General features: G+C 48.3%; 1 protein-coding gene across 3 annotated transcripts in view; it reads left to right on the forward strand.

The window, feature by feature from the left end:
• The first annotated feature begins 1,984 nt into the window (after nt 1-1,984).
• CARD11 (caspase recruitment domain family member 11) overlaps nt 1,985-25,511 on the forward strand; it is a 92,647-nt gene continuing 69,120 nt past the window's right edge. For all 3 annotated transcript variants that reach the window (XM_074313987.1, XM_019757568.2, XM_074313986.1), the window contains exon 1: nt 1,985-2,215. The gene's annotated coding sequence lies outside the window, so the exon portion shown is untranslated. The remainder of the gene's footprint in view (nt 2,216-25,511) is intronic.

A 25,511-nucleotide genomic window follows, 5' to 3' on the forward strand; every position in this document is an offset into this window, starting at 1 on the left:
CTGGACCACACAATTCTTTATCTTCATAGGGGTTGGGTTACACGGTGTGCACAGTTGTGAAAACTCATTTCATGGTATCATTAAAATCTGTTATAAATTTTACCTTAAAAAACCCCTCTCTAGTTAATGATATGTATGAGGACGTATTGAAAGGTGAAGTAAACTGATGTCTTCAACTTACTTTGAAACGCATTTTAAAAAACTGAAAATGAGGATTGATGACGAGAGGGCTAGATGGATTCATACGTGCAAAAGCAAACATCATAGAACATTCATTGTAGAATCAGGTCGTGAGATACATGGGTGTTCACTATACAGTCCTTCTAACTCTTCTGAATGTTTCAAAGTTCTAATAAGACGTGTCTTCAAGGAACTATACCTGCATGTAATACTACTGCTAAATCTCAAAAATAGACTGTTGAGTGAAAGAAGCCAGACTCCAAAGAGAACCTATGCATGGCTCCAATTATATGGTTTTTAAACTTTATAGTCAATAGATCAGGCAAAACTGATCTATGCTGTTAGAGGTCAGAACATGGTTATCCTTGATGGGTGGCGGCAAGGAGGCAGAAGAGGGAGTTGGGGTGCAAAGTTCTATTTTTTGAAAAGGGTGTGGGTCTCATGGGTGTGTTCGCTTTGTGAAAATTCCTCCAGCTTTGAGCAGAACGTGTACACGTAACTGTCTGTGTACGTCAGCCGCCAGTTTTGTTGACTTAAGGCATGCCTATGCTTCACCCCCTGCGTGAAGGAAACCAGAGTTCTTCTTTAAAACCACACTGCCTGATTTAAAGGTTTTGCCGAGTACAAGGGAGATTCCTCGCTGGGCCGGCGAGTCACTGGGGACGGAGCACTTACATGCTGTGGGCCTGCGATTTATTTTAGGGACTGTCTCCCTTTGCGGTTCTTGATTCCGTTTTAGAACACGCTTTGCAGAAAGCCACCTCGCGTCTCCCTTGGCCCCCAGCCCCTGGGCATCAGTATAACTGCACTCCTCAATATTGCCAAGACCAAATTCTCCTGGGCTTGGCCCACATGCCACTCGTTATGTCCGTGCTTAGCTGTTTCGTTTAGAGAATGGCACTTTCTCCAGGAGCTCAAGGAACTTTCCTTAGAGAACTTAAAACAGGAAAAGGAGGGTACGTTTCAGGGAGAAGAGTGGTAGACTGAGGCACAGTAGACCGAGAGCTGTGGGGCTGGGGACACAGTGGCAAATCGGCAGTGGGAAGACTAGAACCCAGGATTCGCTGGAGGTCCCAGTTCATCCAGATTTTTAAGTTCACAATTCAGATAAAGCTTCGGGACCTCGCCACCCATACAGTGCTTGTGAAAGAGCGACTCACCCAGGGGCCTACCTACTGTCAGCTTTGGGGATAAGTTATTAAAATGACGACATCCAGAAATCACAGTTTCTCTTACTGTACAAGTGAGGGTCACTAGAACCCTGAGAACACTCGTGGGGGAGTGGCGGTGGTGCTGCAGCCAGAGGCAGTGCCGAGGAAAGTGCAGGCCGCTCTGTCACCAGGAAGTGTCCAGGAGGGTGTCAGAGGCCTTAGAGGTCTACTGACCCATCCAGCCCCAGGAAGCTTGCAGAACAAAGGCTGAGGCAGTAAGAGGCCTGGGGTTCCTCAAGGCTGCAGGATGGCTTCCCACCCCTCGGTGCATCACTTCCCAAGGCCATGCCTGGGCTCTGGAAGGCTCTCAGAGCTGGTGGGAGCTGACGTGTGCAGGCTGGGGTCCAGCTTCTCCCCACCTGGGGCAGGTGGTGGCAGCCAAGGTCTGCGGATCTCCCCCACTTCCCATCCCTGGTCCACCAATCCCCTCCCTTTAGCGCCCCCACCCCAGGGCCCATCCCACCACACCCACTTCTTACCACCCTCCTCCCAAGGCCTTAGACCCAAACCCCGCCTCTCCCCCTCTTCCTTATCTCTTTTTCTAACCTTTTGCATTTTTTGCCTCATTTCCTGTCGGGTTTTGCATTTCCCTCCCCCGCCCCTCCCAGCCTGTGACACACTTTCTCTCTTTTTTTCTCTCTTTTGCCCTCCTCTGGTCTCCAGACTCCTGCGGGAAGCACATAGCCCCCTCCTGGCCCTGCAGCCCCCAGACGGGCGCGGTAGGTGAGGGCGGCGGGGACTAAGAGCCTGGGCAGCGAGAGAGAGGAAGCCGGCGGCCTGCGCGGAGGAGGTGCCCCGGGGCTGGCAGAGCATGAGCACCCCAGGTAGGTGCGGCGGACGCGCTGGGGTGTAGGGGGAAGATGGGGGAGGGGAAACGGTACTGGGGTGAGGATGGGGAACACACTGAGGGAAGGGGTGCAGTCGTGGTGGAGGAAGCGACTTGCAGGGAGAGTAGACACCGGCGGGTACAGGGGTCCGCGGTGTGGGGGATGCTGTGGGGGGTCGCGGCTGTGAGGGGCTGTGGCGGGAGCGTGGTTGGGGGACGGGAGTGATGACTCCGTTCGCCCGGGGGTGCTGGGCTCCCATCCCTCTCCCAGTATCTCTTTCCCCCTTTCCACTCCTTCTATTTCTCTCTCCTCTGTCCCCCTTTCCCCTTCCAAACCTTTCTCTTTCTTCCACTTTCCACATCCCCGTATCTTTCTCCTCTGTTTCTCCGGGACCGTCTCTGAGTGTCTCCATCTGGCAAAGTCCCCACTCCCCTCCGAGAGAAAAGGGATAAATGGGGGGTCGGGTGTTAGGGGCCCGCCAGGGCAGCCCTCTTGCACCTGCCCCAGAGGGAGGAAAAGAACCTTTTCTAACACCTGAAAGGACCGGAAGTTTCCAGACCACAGCCAGGCCTGACTCAGAGGCTCCTGAGAAGGTGGTGCCTCTGGGGTAGGGAGGGAGGGAGGGAGGGAGGAGAGGACAGCCCCTCCCAGAGGGGCCTAGGCAGAGCCCAGGTTCCCAGCCAAGCCAGGATGAGAATGAGGTCCTCGTGGGCTGGGGCCTGAGGCCACCTGCGCAGGACAGTGCCCATACCCAGCTTTGGAGCACCGGGGGTAGGGTGGGCTCAGCGCTCTGTTGCTGGGGCCGCAGGGCTGCAGTCATGCTGAAGGAGCAGCTGGCGTAGCTGGGCCTGGGCGTCATGCGAGTGGGTTGTCTGAGCCGGGGCTTCTGTCATGAGCTCACGAGTGGACCACCACTTGCGCAAACTTGGTCTTGGACCAACTGACCTGTGTGCCTGGCCTGCTCTCAAAGCCTCTGATTTGTAGTTGAAAAAATTTCTCCTGACATTTATGACTCCTTGTGAAGGTATAAGGTTATCAACCCACCAGAAAGGAATTGAACATTGGTCAGCCCCTGGGCAATCCCTGAGCACCTTCTCGGGGTATAATGTGTGCTGGAAACCCCATGCACAGGAATTGACGCGAGGACAGGAATTTGCCTCCAGTTGGGCACGTCTGTCCTTTCCCTGAATCTGCACTTCCCTCCACCCTCACCGTAGCTGTACAGAAATAATGGTTCTGCCGTGGGCCGTGGTTCTGGGCAAGGGGAGCCGGGGACTCTGCCTTTCACGTCGCAAAATGGTTTGGACTTACGGGGATTGTATCAGCAGCGGTGTCACCAAGGGAGGCTGGCAGCCCACCAGACCAAACGGCATGGAGACTGCATGCAGTGATCCTGTCTGTGATTGTTCTTAAATTGTGGTACGGTACACATGAGAGTTAGCATCTTAACCACTGACAAGTATGCAGTTCATTAAGGTTAGGTGCATTCTCACTGGTGTGCAGCCATCACCACCGTCCGTCTCCAGGACTTTCCATCTCCCCAAACTGATACTCTGTCCCCGTTAAACACTCACTCCCAGCCCCTCCGCCAGCCCCTGGCACCACCATCTACTTCTGTCTCTATGAATTTGATGGCTCTAGGTCCTCATATATGTGGAATCATATAGTGTTTGTCCTTAGGTGTCTGGCTTATTTCACTCAGTGTAATGTTCTCAGGGCCCATCCATGTAGCCTGTGTCAGAATTCCTTTCTTTTTAAGGCTGAAGCATAATCCTTTGTCTGGATGGACTATGTTTTGTTTGCCCTTCCATCCTTTCTGTAACCTTTTAAAATGACTGTAACTCTTCTAAAGGTGCTGGCTCTTGTCTGAATTAGTCAGCGGGCACCATCAGGCACACAGAAGGGATGGGAGACCCAGATGCCCTTGCCCTAAGCAGGTCGTGCCATGCAGGCTGTGTATGCCACCACCAGAGTGTGGCTGAGACTCAGACTAGATGGAAAAGAATTTCGGGAAGGGAAGACTACAGGAAGCAGGTAGGGCGCAGAGGACCCAGAGATGGGTAGAAGATTCCAGGCTGAGATTGTAGCCCCCTGACGTCCGTCTCCACTTTCCTATGTAGTGTTTCTCCACCCTTTTGAAACAAGACTTGCTTCCCAGGACTGAAGGACTGTGTGTGTGGTTGTGGGAGGACTCAGGGAGTGAAGGTGCCCCTGTGAGTCCAGCCCCTTGTGGCGCCTCATGTGTGAAAGGCCAGACTGAGCCCTGGTGTTCCGGTGATTCTGATGAAAAGGAGCATCAGTTGCTGAAAACAGAGCCTCCTCCCTTTGGTTTGAACACGCCTGTGCTCTGTCTTGCCTGGCCCCTGCACTTGGCCTCGAAGACAGTGGCTCCTGGTAATCAGTGCGGGGTTCATCCCTGTGGGCCAGAAGTCCCAGATGCCCACCCGGGCACAGCCTGACTGCTGCTGGTTTTCAAACCAAGATGGCAGCAGGAGGTCCATGCTCCACCCATCAGGCCTGAGGCTGCGTGAGAGCAGGTTCAAGTTGCCACGGCTCATCTGTGCTTGCCCTGTGACCTTGGACAGGCCTGTCGTCCCTTCGGCGCTCTGGGAGTCGTTTCTCCCTGGTGTGATCTGGATGTTAATACTGATTATTTTCAGGCTTGTCAGTTACACCAAGCATAAAATGAGAAAACGCGAGATGTGACATATTATTACCTTTGCTGTCATTCCTGAGATCTGGGGAGGGTAAGAGGTTGGGCCGTGAGTCCCAGTCTGGGTGTGGAATCGGCCTTCCCACACATGCCGGGTGGGCTCATTACTGGTCCCCTGGTCTGCAACCCCAGCCTTTCAGGATTGTGAGGATGAAGGGAAGCCCGCCCCGTGCATTTGCTCCATCGTCCGGAAACAATTGAATTGATTTAAATGCGAAGATGGAAAGGAAAAGAAAGCACAACTTTCAAGGAAGCCCCTTAAAAATGCTTTTCTAAAGAAAACTTACACCAGCAGGTTCCCAGAGGCCACCCTCCTCATGTGCCACCCTGGTCAGGAGGAACACGGCCCGTGCGTGTTACATGCAGAGAGCACAGCCCATGCAGCTTCCTGCAACCTCTTCTTGAGCCACTCCTGCTCTGGGTCTGTGGTTTTACAGAGTGATGATTTTCAGGGGGGTAGTGTTTTTTTGGTTGTGATTTGTTCAGGACTCTGAGATTATGATGGCCACTGTCAGATTTGTGGAGTGATGTCCATGGCGTGGGGGCAGGGGTAACAAAAGTTCTGTGCCTGCCTCAGGCTCCTGCTCGCTCTTTCCCCAGGCATTTCTGTTGTGTCACAGTTCTCAGCTCCTCCCTGCTTCGCTGGGGAGCCCCTCACAAGTGGGTGAGCTGGAGAGATGGGTGTGCAAACTCCATCCCCAAGAGAGGGCTCCATCCTCCCATGTGGTTTCTGCTTGGTGGGTGTAACCTTCCTTCCTGCCCCGACTCCAGCTCAGGAATGCGCAGTCTTCACACACAGTATGACGGTGACAAGGCGGGGGCTCCCCCATCCTCTGCCTGTGTCCCTCACAGATCCTGGTGGTGACAAAAGCAACACCCATCAGACTCTGCTTTTTACCATCACTGCCATCCCTGGGGCTGGCAGCGTCTATTAAGAGGCAAGATGCTCTAGTGGGGAGATCTGTGGCCTTGGAGCCAGACAAGCAGGGCATCCATCCTAGCTCCAGCACCTCTGGAAAGTCACCGGTGGCCCTGAGCCTCGATTGCCACATGTGTGAAATGGGTATAAAATACCACCCTAACTAAACTCACATAGACAGAGTGTTCGCAAAGGCACCATGTGCACACACCTGCACAGCGGTTTCTGCTGTTACGCTTGACCTTAGGTTGGTGTTGGGGGGTGGGAGGGAGAACAGAGAACTGAGTGATGAGTTAAATGCAAAGCAGAAACTATCTGACACAGAGCTATTTCCTTAACTTCCAAAGAACTCTTCCAAAGAAATCAATTAGATGCGGCGGTCAGCATGCTTTTTCTGTGAAGCTCCGCACAGTACAGGTTCTAGGCAGCCACTGCCGGCGCTGCTCAACGGTCTTGAAGTGTGAAAGCGGCTGCGGACGCTGATGGCGCTGATGGGTGAGGCCGCACCTGGGCCCAGGTGGAACATAGGCAGAGCCACTGCGCCCTGGATGAAGAGTACAACTCCAGAATGAGGGAATTCCTAATTCCACCCAAAAGATAGATAAATGCTTAAAGGATTTGAACAAAGACAATGTGAACCCACCAGTCAACGCACTTTGTTTTAGTTAAATAAGTGGAAAGTAACACAACAGGGACAAACCATTTTTTCACCTGTCAGACTGGCACAGATCAAACAATTTGACTTTGGCAGGGGTGAGGGGAAGCAGGCACTCATACAACGATCTGACCAGACGTATCACCAACGTGATAAATGAATAAAGCCTAGGGCCCAGGAAGTCCACTGCTAAGAAATTATAGCACAGATAGACTTAGCCATTTTGTTTTGCATGCATGCTGAGGTTAATTGCCACATTGTTTATTCTGGGTAAAGCTTGAAACCACACAAAGGCACCTCAAGAGCAAGGTCCGTCTATACAGTGGAATTCTGTGAGGCCATGAATGAGACGGAGGTAGGTCTAGGATATACAGGGGTGCTAAAAAAATATATATATACACATTTTAAGAGATGTTAACACTTTGGACAACGTTGCTCAAGCAGTAGTTCGCTATAATCAGATGTATCTAAACGCTGATGGGAACCACTTTGAGCACTTCTTGGAATTGCAGATGTCAGACGTGACTTATAGTCGTCTTTTGTTATCAGTTCATATTAATACCATTTTTTCCTTTCTTAAAACGTGTATACAATTTTTGGCACCTTCTGTATATGGGGAGTTTCTGCTAGGTAACTCCGGCACGAATAAGAAAATGCTTCCAGTTGGGACATCTGGGGAATGGGGGCTCGGTGGTTGAAGGAGGAAGAATTGGGGACTTATTTTGCGTCCTTCTCTTTTGTTTGTTTTTACCATGAGCATATACTATTTTTATGATTAAGAAAACAAGGGGAACCAAGGCTAAGAAGAGAGTGGCAGGCTGCTTGCTCCCGTCTCCTTCTGCCGGCCCCATCGTAGCTTTCCTGGTTCCCAACCTTCCAACTCGCGGGAAAAGGTGACTTCCAATTTCAGCCATTTCCCACCCAGGAAGAGATAGCACAGGGCCACAGTGCTCCTGCTGAAAGGCAAATCGATGGGTTAAGGAAAGGATTTTTAGGTGCTGAGGTGTATAGCACACGCAGTCCACGCCCCAGATGGGATGAGTGTTTACACACACCCACATAAGCAATCACCCAGGTCAAGACACTGGTCCTTTCCAGGCCCCCACGGAGCCCTCACTGCCCTTCCCGGTTGCTAACCCCCAACGCCCTTTCCTGTCCTTGACTCTCACACGAAAGGCACTGCCCACTTGTTCTCTTTTGTCTGCAGCTCCAGTTCCGTTCGGGTTGTGTGTAGCCGTCGTTTGGGGTTTTTTCTTTGCCGCGTAGTATTGTGTTGTGTGGACGTAACCACAACGTAGTTATCCATTCTCCCCTTGATAAGCGCTTGGGGCGACTGTGCTGAAGCTGCTCTGAACACCCTTGGAGGAGTCTTGGTGGCCATGGTGACCCATTTTTTAAATCTGAGGACAAACAGAAACCCTGCGCCAGCATTATTTGAGGTGTAGTAAATGGTTATTTCAGTGGATAAATGTTGGTAGGAAGTAAAACCGAGTCTTATCGGCATTAGCGCTTCATTCCCTGCCTCTGAGTAAGGATTACGTGATTCACTGAAGTTTTCTCAGAAGAAATGGCCTTTTTTAAAGGGATTCAAGTCCAGTTGGTTCCGGGGAGAACGTTCAGTTGAATAATAATGATACCTCGCACTACTCTCCAGGCCTCCTGTTTTCAGTTCTCAGATGCTTTTCAGAAGCCAACTTGTTAACCTGCATTGAGCCTTAGGAGCTGAGCCCAGGGTCATCCCTACTTGGGGGTGAAAGAGGCGTGTGGAGAGCCCCCATTCCTGGGGGCATGGTCCATCTTTGGAAAGCGTGTCTTCCCACACTCTTAGGCACTGCTCTTCGTCAGGGGCTGGGAGGCACGAGGCTTCTGGGTTTGGGGAGCTTTGGGGTTGCAGGGGAAAGTGGCCTAGGCGGGAAGCAGTGCTTTTCTCTGGCTGCTCCCTGTAGGGAGACCACTCCACGGAAGCAGAAGCAGAAGCAGGGGGCTGTTCCCAGGGAATGGAGCCTTCGCTTTTCCCCTTAATTTTGTAGTTTTGTATCATTTTTAATGAATTTTAAAATACACTTTTTAAACCCAACCTTTATGTCGGTGGCAGACCAGACTGGCTGGGTCCACGAGGCCCTGCTGCCCTATGCCAATGACCAGCCTGCCCCTCCCTCACGACTGTGTCCACGGGCCCTCCCTGCCCTCCTGCTCGGAGCCCACCTGGGCCATTCAGAGATTCTTTCCTACCAGTTGTTTGTTCTCTCCTGCATCATCATCGTTTCTTTCTCTGCTGGGATCGTTCCCATCAGAGTACGGGTGGGAAACAGAACCTGCCTTGCTTTCCTACGCCCTGTCTGCTGCCACTGCTTTGCTCTATACTCTTTTGTAGTCATTTGTTGAGGCCAGACTGGGGGCTTAGACGATGGAGATTTAGTCTCACGGTCCTGCGGCCTGTGTCTGTGGCTTGTAGATGGACAGCACCTTCTCAGCTGGTCCCTCACGACCTTGCCTCTGTGTGCACGCGTCCGTGGTATCTCTGCGTCTGGTCTCCTCTTGTTACAAAGACACCAGTCCTGTTGGAATCAGGGGGGCGTCATTTTCCTTAATCCTCTCCTTAAAGGCTTTATCCCCAACTACAGTCATAGTCTGAGGTCCTGGGGTTAGAACTTCAACACATGGGCTTAGTCCTTATAGGACCTGCCCTCAGTGACATTCGACACAGTGGGTCCTTCTCGCCTCCTGGAGCAGGCGTTCATTTGGCTGGGCCCCCACTCTCTTGGTGTTTCTCCTTACTGGCCGTTCCTTCCTAGTCTCTCTTCTGATCTCCATGTCTGTGACCTCTAAGATCAAAGTGCGTTGGGGCTCTTGTCTGCCTGCTCTCCCTCCGGGGTGAACTCAGTGTCACTGCTTTAAAAGTCGTCCCTATGCTCATGACCCCCAAGTTTCTGTCTCCTGCTCAGACTCCCCTCTTGACTTCAGTAGCCAACTGTCTTGCCGTGTCTGCATGGACGTGCAGTAGATGCCCTGTTAGTTCGTCTTCCCAGGGAGACTTGCTCATGCAGCAGATGGGCACATACAGTGGTGTGCTGTCAAGGTCACTGGGGCCTGGGCCCTGGACCCACTGGGCAGTCTTGGCCGAGTCCTTTCTCCCTTCTGGTCTCAGCTTCCTCATATGTGAGGTGAGACGTGAGACAGGGCTTGGAATGGCAAATGGGTTTCATCTTGAGGACCGACCCAGGCACGCGGTGATGGTGTGCTTCAGAGCAACCCGAACTCTGTGCAAGAGAGTCCGTGACCAATGCCCAGACCTGCTGTGGGGTGGGGGTGGGGGGAGGACTGGAAATTGAAGGCTGGTGCCTGGATTAGTCATCTCTGCCCTTGCTTGTTGTGACCAAGAACGCTTCCAGCTTTAAAAATCCATGATTGCCCCATGACCTCGAAGAAATCACTGTCCCAAGGTTTTGTTTCTTCACAAGCAAGATGGAGATAAATAATTCCTGCCTTCCCATCACACAGAATTGCTCTGAGGAGCACAGGAGATAGTGGGTGAGACAGTGCTTTGTAAATAACCAAATGTTACATAAATGTGAGGTTTTGTTGTTATTAATTGAACTCTCTAGTCAGGAATTCCTGTTAGTCATGCCTTCCTCCGAACTATCTTACTGGGCTGGGCAAAAGCCTTCACTTTCACTTTCCCCTCCCTCTGGCCAGTCAGTGGCATTTGGTTTCCCTGGTGATGAGGAAGGGGGTTACCATGGCTGCTGGGTGGGGGGTGTGATCTTTCTATGCATTTTCTACCTCCCAGGCCAGGAGCTTTTCTGCAGGGCCTTCCAGTGCAGTCGACCTGTGCACCTGGCATCTGCCCCATCCATGGTCCCCACCACTTCATGACGCACAACAGGGGGTCGGGGGACATCTTCCCAAAGTGAGTTTTTTGTCTTCCTTGAGGGTTCATCCTGATTACCCAAATGTCCGGAGTTAAGTGAATTCCCCAGTTAGGCAATTGGGGACTGCAGGTCTCCCTGGAGTGCCCCGAGTGCAGTTCTGGTGAATCTCAGGAGGGGGTGCGTGCCCTGCAGCCTGCGGGAGCCCAGCGGAGAGACCCAGATATATCTGCTTTGTCACCTGACGAGAAAGCATCCCCATCCCTAAATCTACAAGTCTCCCTTCTTTGACCTTGAATGTTGTTCAAATCCCAGAGTGTCTGTATGCAGCTTCCTGCGTGCATTGACTTTTCCCAGACACCCAGGGGAGCCATCCGTCCTCATGGTATTTGGTTTAAGCAAAGCTTTGGGGCGTTTCTCTTGCCAGTGGTGTGTTCTGAGTGGGATTCATTGCCGGCTTCTTATTTATTAGCGACTGTGTTTATTGTTTTGCACTTCATTTCCTCTGTCTTCTGCTTGGGCTTCATTCTGCAGTGTTTGTCGTGAACAACGTTTGGTGCGCTGTGAAATGAGAAGCATTCAGAACTCTGCTAAGGCATAAAGGGTTTTCTTTTCTGGTTTGATTTTTTTTTTTTTTTCAGTGGCAGAAAAATAAAGGACTTGAGTTTCCTGTAGGACTGGAAACAGTGAATCAGATTTTTTGTTTTGCTTAAAACCTGAAAATCTCAGGCAGGAGTTGAGAGGTTCTGGACAAAGCTGAACGCTATGTTTCGGGGTTTGGGGTGATGCCCCTTCCTGAGGGGCCATTCCACGGAGAGGGGGTGGCCACCCACGGAGATTGATTTGAGAAGGACCAGAAAGGTTGCCTGAGTCAGAACGCTGCCCGGGGCAGAGTGGGCGCTGACACTTCCCCCCTCGCCTTTCCCGTTCAGTGGGCATGTTAGTGATTCAACACCCGGTGTTATTGTAGAACAACGTGTATAGTGAGCATGCGCTGACTCCTGCCTGCCATGCAACCTCGGACGAGCCACTGCACCTCTTTCCTCATCTGTGAAGTGGGGTCACAGCACCCTTCTCCCAGGAAATTAAACGAGCTACCACTACCCAGCACTCAGCGTGTGCAGTGAGCATGTCACTCAGGAGGGACACACGATACGTGCACACTCATGATGCTGGCGTGAGCCACTCATTAACAGATGACCTAGAGCAAGTTCTGAAGGGTCCATCCAAATCCAAAATCTGGCATGAACCATCTGCAAAACACTTGCTTGATTCCTTTGCCCGATCCCCGTACATGTGTCCAGGACTACCCTTGTCCACTTCCTCGTCCCTTAACTCGTTCTCAGTGCCTGCCATTCACGGTCATCCGCTAGGTTCTAGGGATGGAAAGGTGAACAGCTGGGGTCCCCACCCCAGGAAGCCTGGAGCCTGCCACGGGATAGTCGGGTGTGAGATAACGTAGTTGTGATGAAGGTGGCACGCAGTGAAGATGGATCTGAGGGACAGGAGCACCCAGGTCGGCCTGAGCGAGGGAAACAGAAAGACCCTCCAGAGCCAGTGGGAGCTGAAGTGAAACTGGGGACGTACCTTCGGCAGGCTGAGAAGTGGGCGTCTTCTGAGCAGCACAGAGCCGCGGACGTGTGCGTAGTATCAGCTGGAAAAAAGTCGTGAGGATGTGGGGACAGGACGAGAGGCCACCGAGAGCCCCCAGATGCTGCACCAAGGACACTCGAGGCCAGCCGCTGGGGTTGTGGGGGGGGACCATGAGCCAGGATGGATGCACAGGTTCAAAAGGTCACGACAGCAGCGGGAGCACAGATGGGGAATGTGAGGCAAGAGGCAGGGCTCTCCTTCATGGGACACGGGCCAGGATTCGTTTTACTATTTTAAATAAGCTTTGTATTGAAGTATAACATATACAAAAGACATGTACAAATCCCAAGTGTGAAGCTCAGGGGATTTCCACAGCGTCACCTGAACCCAGATCAAGAGACAACATGATCAGCTGAAATATGATATTGTGATTAATAATAACGATAATGACTTTTAATGTAATATGAATTTTTGGTGTGAAGGTCTCCCAAATATTGCACAGGACATTCATGTTTTTAAAAATGGTTTATTCAAAATGCAGATCTAACTGGGTGCCCTGTATTGTGCTGCCAGCTGGCTTTATCCATGTCGTTGCATGTAGTTCTTCCATATTTTTATTGCCACTAAGTCTGTTTTATGAATAGTCCTGTTTTATCTGTGCTTCCACTGGTGGATGTTTGGGTTGTTTCCAGTCTGGGCCATTGTGTGAGGCTGCTCCGAGCATTCTGAGGCATCCCTTTGGAGGCACTTGTTTGTGTTTCCACAAGGGTGGATTTGCTGGATCCTCCAGTGTGTCTACAGTCAGCTCTCATCAGTGCCGCCCAGCAGTGTTCAGGGCCCTGTGCCGTCAACACCCATTGGCAGCGGTGAGGTTCCGGGGGCTCCATGTCTGTGCTCACAGCTGGTGGTGGCTGTCTCTTCATTTTAGCCACGCTGGGGTGGGGCAGTGCAGTCAAAACAAATAAGTTGGTGGTTTAAATTTGCATTTCACTTATGACTAAGTTGTGTGCCTTTTCATGGGTTCATGGGCCATTTTGGATCTCCTGCTTTGTGAATGGCCTGTTCGAGTGCCTTGCCTGCTTTTCTCCTGGGTTGTCTGTTTCTTATTGACTTGTCGTAGTTCTGTACACATGCTAGGCAGGCTCCCCTGTCAGATGTATTATACATATTGCAGACACCTTTCTTCAGTCCCTGGCTTGCCTTTCCTCTCAGTAGAGCTTGCTGATGAACAGAAGCTTTTTAAATTATTATTTCTTTTATTTTAATGTAGTCCGATTCATGTGGGGTTTTTATTTTTATGGTTAACTCCTTTTTGAGTTGTGTTTAAGAAAGATTTGCCTACCCCAAGGTTTGTGTTTCCTTGTAAAAGCTTTATTGTTTCATCTTTCATATTTAGATCTATAATCCATCTAGAATGCATTTTTCTTTTAAAAATCTACTTTATTAAAGAGTAATTTACAAACAATAAGATACACCCATTTTAAGTATGCAGTCCAGTGAGTTTTGATAAATGTATGTACCCATGTAACCACGACCACAATCAAGATGTCAAACGTTACTGTCACCCCACAAAGTGGCCTCATGTCCCTTGCTCCTCAGTGTGTGGCCCGTGGGTCAGCAGGATCTCCTCACCTGGGAGCTGGTTAGAAACGCAGGTTCTCAGGCCCCACCCCACAGCCACTGAATTAGAATCCACATTTTAAAAGAGTCCCAGGTACTGTATATGCACATGAAAGGTGTAGAGACCATCTGAGTTCCTTTGGAGAAAGGTGACAAGCCAAACAAGCTGTCTGTGTTGTTACCAATAGCGTAGGCTGAAGCAGGGCAAGATAAATGGTAGGTTACCAAGTTTGGGGAAAAGACGAAAGAAGTAGGACTCAGGGGGGAAGAGCTTTTGACGTCGCAGGAGCACTGGCCCTTCCCCAGACCAACGCTCTTGCTGCTGGAGGCCTGGGCCCACTCATGGCGCAGGGCGCAGGGCGCGAGACCTGCAAATCTCAGCCACAGGCTTCGCCACTGGGCAGGCTGTGGGCTCACAGGGCCGCTGCCTCCTGCTCTGTGCCCTGGACCAGGTGGAGGAGCCACCCCAAAGACCAAGTCCGTAGAGACCGTAACTTTGGGTGGTGGTCATTATTTTTCTTTTTAAAGCTTAAATTTTATCTGTTTCTAAGTAACATATATATTGGTTTAAAATGTCAAATACTACCACATGGCTTATAATAAAAAAATAGCAGTTTTCCACTCCTGAGTCCCACTCCTTGGCTATTTTAATCACTACTTTTCTAGACGGTCCTTTACCCCCCATACCGGGTGTCCCCAGGCCATAGCCTCACAGGTCGAGTTTTCCAGTGAGTAAACCTCCCTTCTCCTGCCAGGGCTGGAGAGCGACCTGGGTGGGCCAACCTCTATTTTCTGGTGTTCTGCCGAGCAAATTTTTCTCGCCAGCTTTTTTACTGTTAGGCACTTAAGTTTTGTCCTTCTCTACTGTAAGTCTTTAAATATTTTAAATTATAATTAAATTTCTTTTAAAGATTCAAACAAAAGAACATCCACATCTATTATAAAGAATACTAACAAGAAGAGTTCACACTTAAGTCTGGAATTTGTTTTTTGTGAATGGACTGAAATCCAATTAAATTTATTAAATTAATTTCCCAATGGCTAGCCCAGCTCCATTGCCCTCGCTGAGCTGTGGTGCCCAGACTCTCATTTTCAAATCTCTGTATATTCCTGGCTCTAAATCTGAGCCGGCTGTTCTGTTTCTTAAGACTGCTTGTCTTTTGCCAAACAATTACCAGGCTATCTTCGTCCCTACTTTGCATTCTGCCTTCTCAGGTTTTAATTGAGCATTTCCTGATTCCAGTTTATCTCCTCTCTCAGTGTATCAATTATACTAATTTTTAAGTTGTTTAATGGATTGTTTTAAAGCAAATCACAAACTCCATATAATTTCATCTATAACCATTTTCCTCTCATAGAGTTTTTAACTTCAATCATTACAGTTTTTCATTTCTAATTTTATTTGGTTCTTTTACAAAGCAGCCTATTTATTTTGAATAGTTACTTACTTTTTATATTTTGGTTCTCTTTTTCATTTCCTTAAGCACATCAAAAATAATAATTCTATATTCTATATTTGGTCAACTTCCAATATCTGAATTTCTGTGGATCTGATGTTGCATTTGCTGTTCTGTTAACAATTGGTTATTGGGCCTTGTTTTGTTTTATGATTTTTTAAATTGTGAGCTCGTGTTTTTTGAAACTTTATCTACAGAAAAGTTTTGAGGCCTGAATTGAGAATGTGCTCCTCCAAAGATGGTGTGGGTTTGCTTCTGCCTGATGCCTGGGCGCCCTGTGTGTTTGTTTAGTGTAAACACCTTATTGAAGTATAACATACACACACAAAGGGATACAGATCATTAGCAAACAGCTTGTGTAACCAAGAAACAGAAAGTGATCGAACTGCAGAATTCCCTCCTGCTCATTTTGGTCACTTCTTCCCTTCAGATGACACTAACTGAGCGTAGAGTAGTTTTACCTGCTTTCGTATAAGTGGAATCTTCCAGTCTGTACTCTGTTTTCGTCTCTGGCCCCTTTGACTCAGCATGTCTGTGAGATGCCTCCACGAAGGTGGATGTGTGGTTGCCCTGTCCATTTGCATGGTTGTGTAGTATTCCACTGTGTTGATCCCCTCTGTGCTTGAGCACGTGTGCGGTTTCCACCGGGGCATGACGAATGCTGCTACTGCGAGCTTCCCGTGCCTGTGTTGTGTGACCGTGCTGTGCTCTTCTGTCAGGCCATATGCCTACGAGTGGAATCAGAGGGTTGCAGGATACTTGTCTTTCTGCTTTAATATGGACAACAGTTTTCCAGAATGGTTGTACTCGTTTATATTTCCACCAGCAGGGCAAGAGTCCAGGCTGATTTGTACTCATTCGCAGCGTGGTGCTTTTCGGTGCGTGAGGCCGGGTGAATTAAGATCCTCAAGACGCATGAAAATGGGGGCTGCAAATCCAGAGTGAGGCCTTTCCCCTCCCCTCAGCTCAGGCTCCAGGGGATGAATTTCCGCTCTGTCTGCATCTGTGGGCCCTGTCATCCCTCACTTCTCTGGACATACAGCCCTTGAGGGGCTGCAGGCTTTATGCCGGGCCTCTGATCTGACTCTCAGTCTTGGTCTGGCCCCAGGTTGGTTCACCTGGCTTGCAGGGGGCTGTCAGGGTAGCCCGGAGCAAACCCCAACTTCCCTGGGCGCCTGCTTTGCTTTTCCTTTCAGCCCCTGAGGACTCTCCTTACTCTCTGGCCAGATCACTTGTGCACTTTGATGAATATTTTGAAGTATTTCATCTGGCATTTTAGATCTATTACGGTGAAGTGTTTTCAGACTGCTGAGTCTCCCCAGAAATGGTGGGCTCTACCTGCTTTCCATCCTCCACAGTATCAGTGACACTCATGTGCTGTGGCCTTTGACATTCTCCATGTCCACGGGAACGTGTGTGTGTTTCATTCCTTTACTGTTAAATTGGTGCAGTTTCAGGAGTGAGTAGAGAGAAATGTGTGGGCATTTAACTGGAAATCCAGCTAAAAGCATTTTAAGTAATTTTTTCTCTCTCTATTTGCTGAACTTTCCCCCTGGTGCTCATCAAAGTGAGGTCCTCAGACCAGCAGCTCTGACGTCTCTTGGGCTCTTGGTAGAAATTCAGGGCTGCAGGTCTTCTGGATTGTTTCAGGCCCCCAGTGATTCCTACACAGTAACTTGGAGAATCACCGCTCAGCGCTTAAGGCTTCTCTAGGGCCCCTTCTCCTGGCTCTGCTTCTCCTCCCAGCCTGGCTCCCCGTCCCTTGTCCCCTTGGGTCCCTGTGACAGCCAGAAGCTCTGGTGCATTTGTTCCCACCCTGCACATTAGAATCAGCTTTCTAAGCTGACCCTGCCTGGGCCGTCGCATCCTTATTTGGAGCAGGGCCCTGAGCTTCCCGTTCTAAAAGCTCTACAGGTGAGCCAGGTGTAACCAGCAGATGCAGAGATAGTAAGAAACAGCCATGGCCTTCAGCAGTTCCCAGCCTGAATCTGGGAGAACATTCTAGAATCAGAAACAGCCCTTGAGGGCAAAGAGTAGATTTCTGAGCATTGAGTGTAAGTTACACGTAATCACAGGAGCAGCATGTCATTTTGCAGTCAGGTACCTGCACTCGTGGTGCCAGTCGCAGTGCCCTGTTTTCCTGGGATCTTGGATTCAGTCAAAGCTCTCAGAGTTGGGGGTAATCTAACAGGTTGCCAGAATTTTAAAGGTTTGACCTGGTTTGGTGTTGCTCAGAGAGGAGTGGGTCGTGCTGTCTCTCTCTGGCTTTCCCCTTGCATTTCATTTGCTTGTGAGTCATAATAACACATCTCAGCCTAAGCGTGGCCTGCTGAGTCCCCCACATGAGTCCAGGCTGGTCCCACATGTCTTCCCCACAGGGGTCTCCCCACAGTGCCCTCGCTGGCCAAACTCAAGCTCTGGGTGACAGTGTCATCAAATGAGCTTAAATCTTAAGCCGCCCAGACTGTGGTACTTTGTATGGCAGCCCAGGGTCCTGCAGACCCCTCCCTTCTCTGATGTGAACCCCCTCCCCCCCCCGCCTCACATGTGTACAGGCCCAAGGGCGCTCTGCCTGGACACCAGAAAGCGGGTGTGATGTTCGATACTGCAGCTGGCTGCAGTGCAGGGTCCTGGGGCTCTAGCATACGGGCGGCCTTTGGGTCCCCAGAGCAGAGCAGAAGGGTTGGCTGCAGGAGCAGTTAAGGTTCGTGCCACCCCTGCTGTTCCCCACTGACCTTCCCACTGTTACGGAGCGTGAGCTGGTTGGTGGCCGTGGTGCTGAGCTCGTCCTTTCTGAACTGGCTCTGCCTGTCCTACTGTGGGAGCTTCCGGAGTTCATTTTAAAGTCAGAGCGAGGAGAAGCAGGAGCTGCTGAGCCCGCTGAGCTGCACGCGGACTCTCGTTCAGTATCTCCCCCGGCACATCTCTTCTATGACAGTTGGAAGCAGATGGATGACAGCTTTGGGTGCTCTGCCTCTGCCACCGAGGGGACAGGACAAAAGAATGAGCTCACTGCCAGGCCTCTGCCCGCCTCTTACTGAAGGTTTTCCGTTATCCACTAAGCAGCAAAGGGGCATGGGTGTCAGGAATTGGTTCCCCTGGCAGAGGCCAACCTGTGTTAAAGGTCCCTCACACTGCCGATCAGGTAAACTTCCTACGACTTAATATATGCGCTCAGCCGAGCAGTTACCTGACAGGCCCGACCTGCTCTCGCTCCCGGCCCTGCCCTCCCTGCCAGGCCTGCCTGCCCTGCTCGTGTCCCCCATGGCCTGCAGTCTCTCTCTCGTGCGCCCCACAGCACCTCTTCTGGCCGCTTTCCTCAGCACTGCTGCCTGCTTCTCTGAATTTCTATTGCATTTTAAAGAAGAAATCATGGTAGGAATGTAAAAAGGTGCAGCCACCGTGGAAAACAGCCTGGCAGGTCCTCAAAAGGTTAAACATGGAGGTACCATGTGACCCAGCGATTCCACTCCTAAGTAAGCACCCAAAAGAATTGAAAGCAGGTGTTCAGACAAATCCTTGTCCACAGATGTTCACGACAATGCTATTCGCAGGAGCTGAAAGGTGGAAACGACCCAAATACACATTAGCAGGTGAATGCATAAGCAGATGTGGTAAATCATACAGTGGGCAGTCATCGGGCCAGAGAGGGTGAAGTGCTGACGCATGTCCCAGTGAGGAGAAGCTTGAAGCCATTCTGCACCACGAGAGGGTCCAGACACAAATGGCCACATGTTGTCCCCTTACACCAGAGCGGCGCGTCCTTAGAGACAGAACGCGGACTGGCGGGTGCCCGGGGCTGGGGGAGGATGTGACTGCTGGGCATGAGTTTGGAACCAGGTAACAATGATGGATGCAGAACACTGCGTATGTCTTCAGTGCCACTAGATTGTACACTTAAAACGGTTAGTTTTATGACATGTGGATTTCACCTCAGGAAAAAGGAAGAAATCATGGATTCTAGAGCTAAGCTACGTAATCCGGTCCAACCTTGCAGGTGAGTCAGGAGTCCCGTGGCCTGTCCCTGACCGTCCGATGACCCCTGGAGTGTGAGTGGTGCCACGCGATGAGCGGAGGGGCCCAAGCCAGTGAAGTGTGTGCCCACGTGACAGGCGTTCAGGTGTGGGAGGAGGTGTGGGCCTTACCTCCCTGCCTCCTTCCTCCTCTGCCCCCTACCTTGTTCACAGCCATGTGGGGCGTTATCATTTCCTGTTGCGGCCTTTCGCTGCCCAGCCATGGCAGTGTGAAGAAGCAGCATAGCTCGGTGTGAAGATTTGGGACTTTGGAGCCGCTCCACTTGGGTTTCAGCCTGGCCTCTGCCAGTAGGAGCTCTGTGCTGGTGGTCACACTGCCAAGGCCTCTGAGCTCCACTTCCTCTTCTGCCAATTTTGGAGCATATATGGATTCAAGTGACCACCGCACAATCCTGGTCCAGAACCGCTCCATCACCCCAAGTAACTCCCTCCAGCTGCTCCTTTGTGGCGCCCCCTCCTCACCCCGGCCCTGGCGACCACTGATACGTTCTGACACGGCACTTTTCCTCTTTCAAGAATACAGTATAAGTGGAACCACACATGTAGGGCCTTGGAGACCTGTGGGGTGTCTCCACGGTACTGTGTCGCTGCTCTGTCCCTGTCATCGCCAAGTACTGTCCCATGTGGCTGCGCCATCTGGTTCGTCACTATTGCTGGACGTTTGGGTTGTTCCCAGGCCTGGGTGATCGTGCATAGACTTTGATTATAAGCCTCGGTGTGCCACTTTTCGTGGGCACATATGGCTTCATTTTTCTAGGGTCAATACCAGAGGGTGGGATAACTGGGTAAGTTTATGTGTAATTTTATAAGAAACTGCCAAAACAGTTTTCCAGAGTGGCTTGTATGTACCATTTTGCTGTCCCATCAGCAACATGTGAAGAGTTCCAGTGGCTCCACGTCGTCACCTGTGCTTGGTGCCATCCGTGTTTTTTATTTTCGGGATGCTGACAGGGGTGTCCTGCTAGCTCTCATGGGTTTGCTGTGCCTTTTCCTAATGGCTGTCAGTGTTATGTGGCGTTTCGTGTGCTGATTTAGCACCCGTGTATCCTTTTTGGTCACGTGTCTATTCTAGTCCTTCGATCGTTTTAAAATTGGGTGTTTGTTTCCTTAGCACTAACTCTTAGCACTAACGTTGGAGAGTCCTTTGTATATTCCTGATCCATCTTTGTCAGACGGGTGATACGCAGGTACTTTCCCCCAGTCTGCAGCTCATCTTCGTGTTCCTTTATCAGCATCTTTTACAGAACAAAGTGTTTCATTTTCAAGAAGTCCAGTTTGTCCATTTTTCCGTTAATGCGCTTTTGCTATCTTTCCTAAACATCCTTTGTCTAACCTATTGTTGCAAATATTTTCAATATTTTCTTCAAAAAGTTTTGTAGTTCTATGTTTTATATTTAAATATATGATCAATTTTGAGTTACTTTTTATACCAGGTATAAGGTATATGTTGAAGTTCATTGTTTTGCATAGGGATATCCAGTTATCCTGTCACAATTTATTGAAGACTTTCCTTCTATTAAGCTTTTGAACCTTTGTCAAAAAAAAATCAATTGGCCATATTTCTGTGGGTTTATCTCTGCTCTCTCTATTCTGTGCCTTTGATCCACGTATCTGTCCCTTCACCGGTACCGTCCTCTGTTCACGGCTGTAGCTCCATAGTAGTTTCAAAACCAGGTTTTCAGAATTGTTTTGACTATTCTAGTGTCTTTGCATTTCCATATAAATTTTAAAATAGGCTTGTCTCTTATCAAAAATCCTGCTGTGATTTTTACTGGAAATGGGTTAAGTGTATAGACCCGTTTGGTGTGAATGTACGTCGTTACCATGCTGAGTTCTTTAAATCCATGAACACTGTGTGTCTCCCCATGTAGTTGGGTCTCCTCTGATTTCGTTCATCCTCATTTGTTCGGTATATAGATCCTGAAGCTGTTGAAGGAGATTTATACCCAAGCTTTTTTGTTTTGTCTTTGCTTTTTGTGTTTTTGGAGCGCCTTTAAATCAAACCAGGAAACTGTTGAGCATCCGAAGGGCACTGCTAAGTACACAGCAGTTGGCATACACCAGGGTTGTCCTGGGCAAATTGGGAAATGTCCCATGGATAGTGCACTCCAGTTGCAGATGTCTGTCTTCAAGCGTGAGGCTCAGATTGGACACAGAATTCCAGATGTTGTCTGATCCGCCCCCCACACAGTGGGGCCGTTACTTTGTATGAACCTGACACTCTGCTCTCGCTGTTAGGGAGTAGCCAAAGATTGTTGGTGTTTGGGTTTGTTTTATATTTTATTTATTCTTTTTTTTTTTTATTCTTAGTTCTAAAAATTCATACATGAAAATGTTCTTTTAAATTTTTCAAGGAATGTCGACAAAGCTTCTTCTCTCTTTGCAAGCATAACATGGATCCTGGTGTGCTCCCCTGAGGAACCAGCACTGTCCGTGCGGTGTGTCACATTCCAGACGTATGTACGAGTATGTAGCTCGTGCGAGTTCTAGGCACGTGTGCGAGTAGGTGGCTACAGGAATCGTGTTTTCATTTGTGGCGTCAGACACTAGTTATTGTTCTGCAACTTCTTTTCTTCACTGAAACATGCATCTTGGAGATCTTTCCACATTACTAGAACCTCCACACCATTCTTATCCACACCTGCAAGGTCTTCCATGGTATACGAGCCCCGTGTTTGCTGCGATCAGCCCCCTATTGACGGGCATGTAGGATTCTTTCCAATCCTTGTTTTTCTCGTCTGCACATGCCTCCTATACAAAGAGGTGACTGTTTCTCTAGGTTAGGTGCCAACGTGGAATTTTCAGGTGTAAGGTACGTGCATTGTATGTGTTAATGGATTTTGCCAAATTGCCCGCCAAAATTAGCTGGACCAATTTATATTCTCACTAAGGCAGTGTGAGAGTATTATTTTCCCTGTGCCCTTGCCAAAACTTTGTATTACCAAGACTGAAAATGTCTGCCTCTCTGATTGCTAAAACATGCTGCCGATAATAGCAATAGTGATGCTAATGGACAGCTGACTATATTCTAGGCCCTTCTCCAAGAGCTCTGCTTGTATATACCACCTCATTTAACCCCACAGCGACCCTGTGGGGTGGAGTCCTTCACCGTCCTGTTTCACAGCTGAGGAATCACAGCGTTTCAACTGTTCTCTTGATTATGGCTGAGCCCAACGATCATTTCATGTTCGTCGGTCACACAAACCTCTGTGACTTGGAAGTTCCTTTTCCTTCTTTCCTTTTCTGCCATGTTCCTTGTCTTTTGCGTACGGATGCTCTGTGCATTATTCTTTATTTCATATATCACAGGTGTTTTCCTAAACCATATCTTACACTCTTAACCTGTTGCCCTGTTTCCCATCATACGGAAGTTTTAAATTAGGGTGTACTCAAATGCCAAACGACACTAGCATATTATGCCTTGTTTCGGAAGGCCTGCCCTATCCCAGGTTATAAGCATATTTTAAAAGTTGTTTCTTCTAATACTTTAGGAATTCATTATTTAATTTGTAAGTCATTTATCTTCCGGTTGTTTTTGCAAAGGGGCCAGATAAGAATATTAGTTTCTCCAAATTGTTAGCAAATTATCCCAACAGCTATTGAATACTCCTTTAATTCTCTGCATTGATTTGAAATGTCACCCTAATTGTGCACTAAATTTCTACACATAATTGAGCTGTTTATTAGACTTTTGTTCATTGATCTAATTATCTGTTTCTGTGTCTCTGTGCCCTATTGTTTTATAATATGTTTTAACATCCGGAGAGACATAACATTGACCTTCCATTCGGCCTCCTTGCTGACCTCTCGTTAGTTCTAGCAGTTTCTGGTCTCCTTGTTGTTCCCTTTTAAAATAGTTTTTAATTTATGTTTTTACATTATTTTTGGAGGTGTTATTCTTTTGCAGTTTTTTCATTTTTATATTTTCATCACCAAATATGCCATAGGTTATTTCTGATTTGCATTATTGCTTGAAATGTCCTTTGTGGCTAATTCATGGTGAATTTTTGTAAAATCACCATGTGTATTTGAAAACAGTTTGTCTCCCTTTTGTTGGGCACAGAGTTCTGTAGATCCATTAGAGCAAACATGTTAGTTATTTTTAATCCTTTGTGACTGTACTTATTTGTCCCCGTCTTAGGGGCTTTGTGAAATCTCTTAGTATGATAGTGTCTTTGTCAATTTCTTCTTGTATGTCTCTCGGTTTTGCTTTATGTGCTTGAAAGCTGTATTGTGAGGCTCATAAGCATTAAATGGTACTTGATAGTTCCTCTTCATAACATAAAAATCTCCATCCCTTTTTGTTCTTTCCCTTAAATTCTGTTTTCTTGTTAACCCTTTTATATTTGTTGTAATTTATGAATCATTGGACTTAGTCTTAATATTTATCTTGTGGTTTCTATTTCTCATAATTTGTTTAGCTTCCTGCCTTTTGTAGAATTGATCACATTTTTTCGTTCTCTTTTTCCTGTAATGGTTTGCTCATCACTGTTTCTTATTGATCTTCTGCCTAGTTGTTCTCTTCATTATTGAAAGTGGGTTATTGAAGTTTCCAACTATTATTGTAGAGCTATTTCTCCTTTTAATTCTGTCGATTTTTGCTTCATGTATCTTGGGGGCTCTGTTGTTAGGTGCGTATATGTTTGTAATTGTTATATTTAATCGATTGATTGACCCTTTTATCAATATATAATGTCCTTCTTTGTCTCTTATTACAACTTTTACTTAAAATCTGTTTTGTCTGCTATTCATAGAGTTGCTCCAGCTCTCTTTGGTTACTATTTGCATGGAATATGTTTTTCCATCCTGATTAAGACCCTATTCTAACAGCCTCATTTTAATGTAATCACCTCTTTAAAGACCTTATCTTCAAATACACTTACATTCTGAGGTACAAGGGGTTGGGATGTCAACATATTAATTGGGGGGACACAATTCAGATGAGAGCTGGCAGGTGCCATTGTTTCTTATATCCCATTTCTTCTCCTTGGAATTGTCCCCTCCTTACTGGAGTACATTGTTTGTTTGGTGATTGTTTCATTGTAGATCTGTGGATGGTAAACATTTTGAGTTCTTGCCTATGTAAAAAAAAATTTTTTTTCTCTTTTTTCCGTTGAGTCACTGTTGAACTGAACATAGAATTTCAGTTTTAAAATTATTTTTCCTTAGAACTTTGAAGAATTGCCCCTGTTGTCTTCTTGGATCTGGTATTGCCAATCGACCTATCAGATTCTGTTTCTTTGTGGATGATATATCTCTGCCAACCTTTACGATTTTTCCTTGTGAGGCTGGTGTTCTGAAACTTCAACACAATGTGAATGGTCTTTTCTCCTTCATCTTCCTGGCACTTTGTGTGTCCTTTTAAGCTGAGGACTCTTGCCTTTTTTCAGTTCTGGAAATTCTTTTCCTAGAATTTCTTTGAATTTGTCTTCCTGTCAGTCCTTTCTGTTTTCTCCTTCTGGACCACCTGCAAGAGAAATGTTGGAACATCTGGATCTATTTCCCATTTCTCTTGACTTTTCTTTCATCCTGTCCAGCCCTTTTTTTCCTAGATGCTGGGAGAATTCCTCAGTCCGATCTTCCAGCTCAGTAATTTGGTCACGAGCTCTGTCCATTCTGCAAATTCAGTCCACCTGCTCATTTTTGTTTCAGTGATGCTTTAAATCTCTGTTGGCTAAACCAATATCTCCTGTATCTTTCTGAGGACATTAAGTATGCATGTTCAGGGACTTGTTCTGCTAGCTCTGGGAACAGTTTCCCTCGTGAAGGTTCTGTGTGTTGCACATGGCGGTTTCTCTGTCGTAGTGTTGACTTTCCTCAAATGTCTGGTGTTTCTTGGTGAGGGGACAGTATCTACATTGGACATTTTCCATATCCTGTCTGCCATAGTTACACCTGTTCACTGCAGCCTTTTTGTGAGAGACAGATGTTCTCAGGTGTGTTGTGGCTCTGAGGCCTCCTGTTCCTCCTGGTCTTCCTGACACCCATCCCCCAGCCCAGGTACTGCCCTGCCTCTCTGACCCCCAGGTCCACAATCACAGCTCCCGCCTGTGGGGAGACATCCTGTGATGTGCTGCCTGCACATGGGAGGTGGAGGGGTTTGCAAAGGGTCAGCCAGCCTGGCTGCTCCTGGGGGAGGGGGGGAGGGGGCTTTTAACTGTCACCCAAGGGCCACTCCTGTGTGTGTCACTTTCAAGCTTGTAATTAGCCTTTTCTGCAGCCGTTTGGACTTAGGTTTTCTCTTTCGGTCTTATCGAAAGATTCCTCATAATTTCTCATCCACTGGGTTCGGTGTGGGAGGGAGGGGACAATTGCATCATCTACAGTTCTCCTTCTTCATACGATCTTACATTATTTTTTAAGTACCTGTGTTACATTACTGGGTCACTTTGGAGATTTAGTTAATCGAAAGCCCAGTACTTTTTTTTCTATT

Source organism: Rhinolophus sinicus, linkage group LG10 (assembly GCF_036562045.2).
Source record: "Rhinolophus sinicus isolate RSC01 linkage group LG10, ASM3656204v1, whole genome shotgun sequence".
NCBI lineage: Eukaryota > Metazoa > Chordata > Mammalia > Chiroptera > Rhinolophidae > Rhinolophus > Rhinolophus sinicus.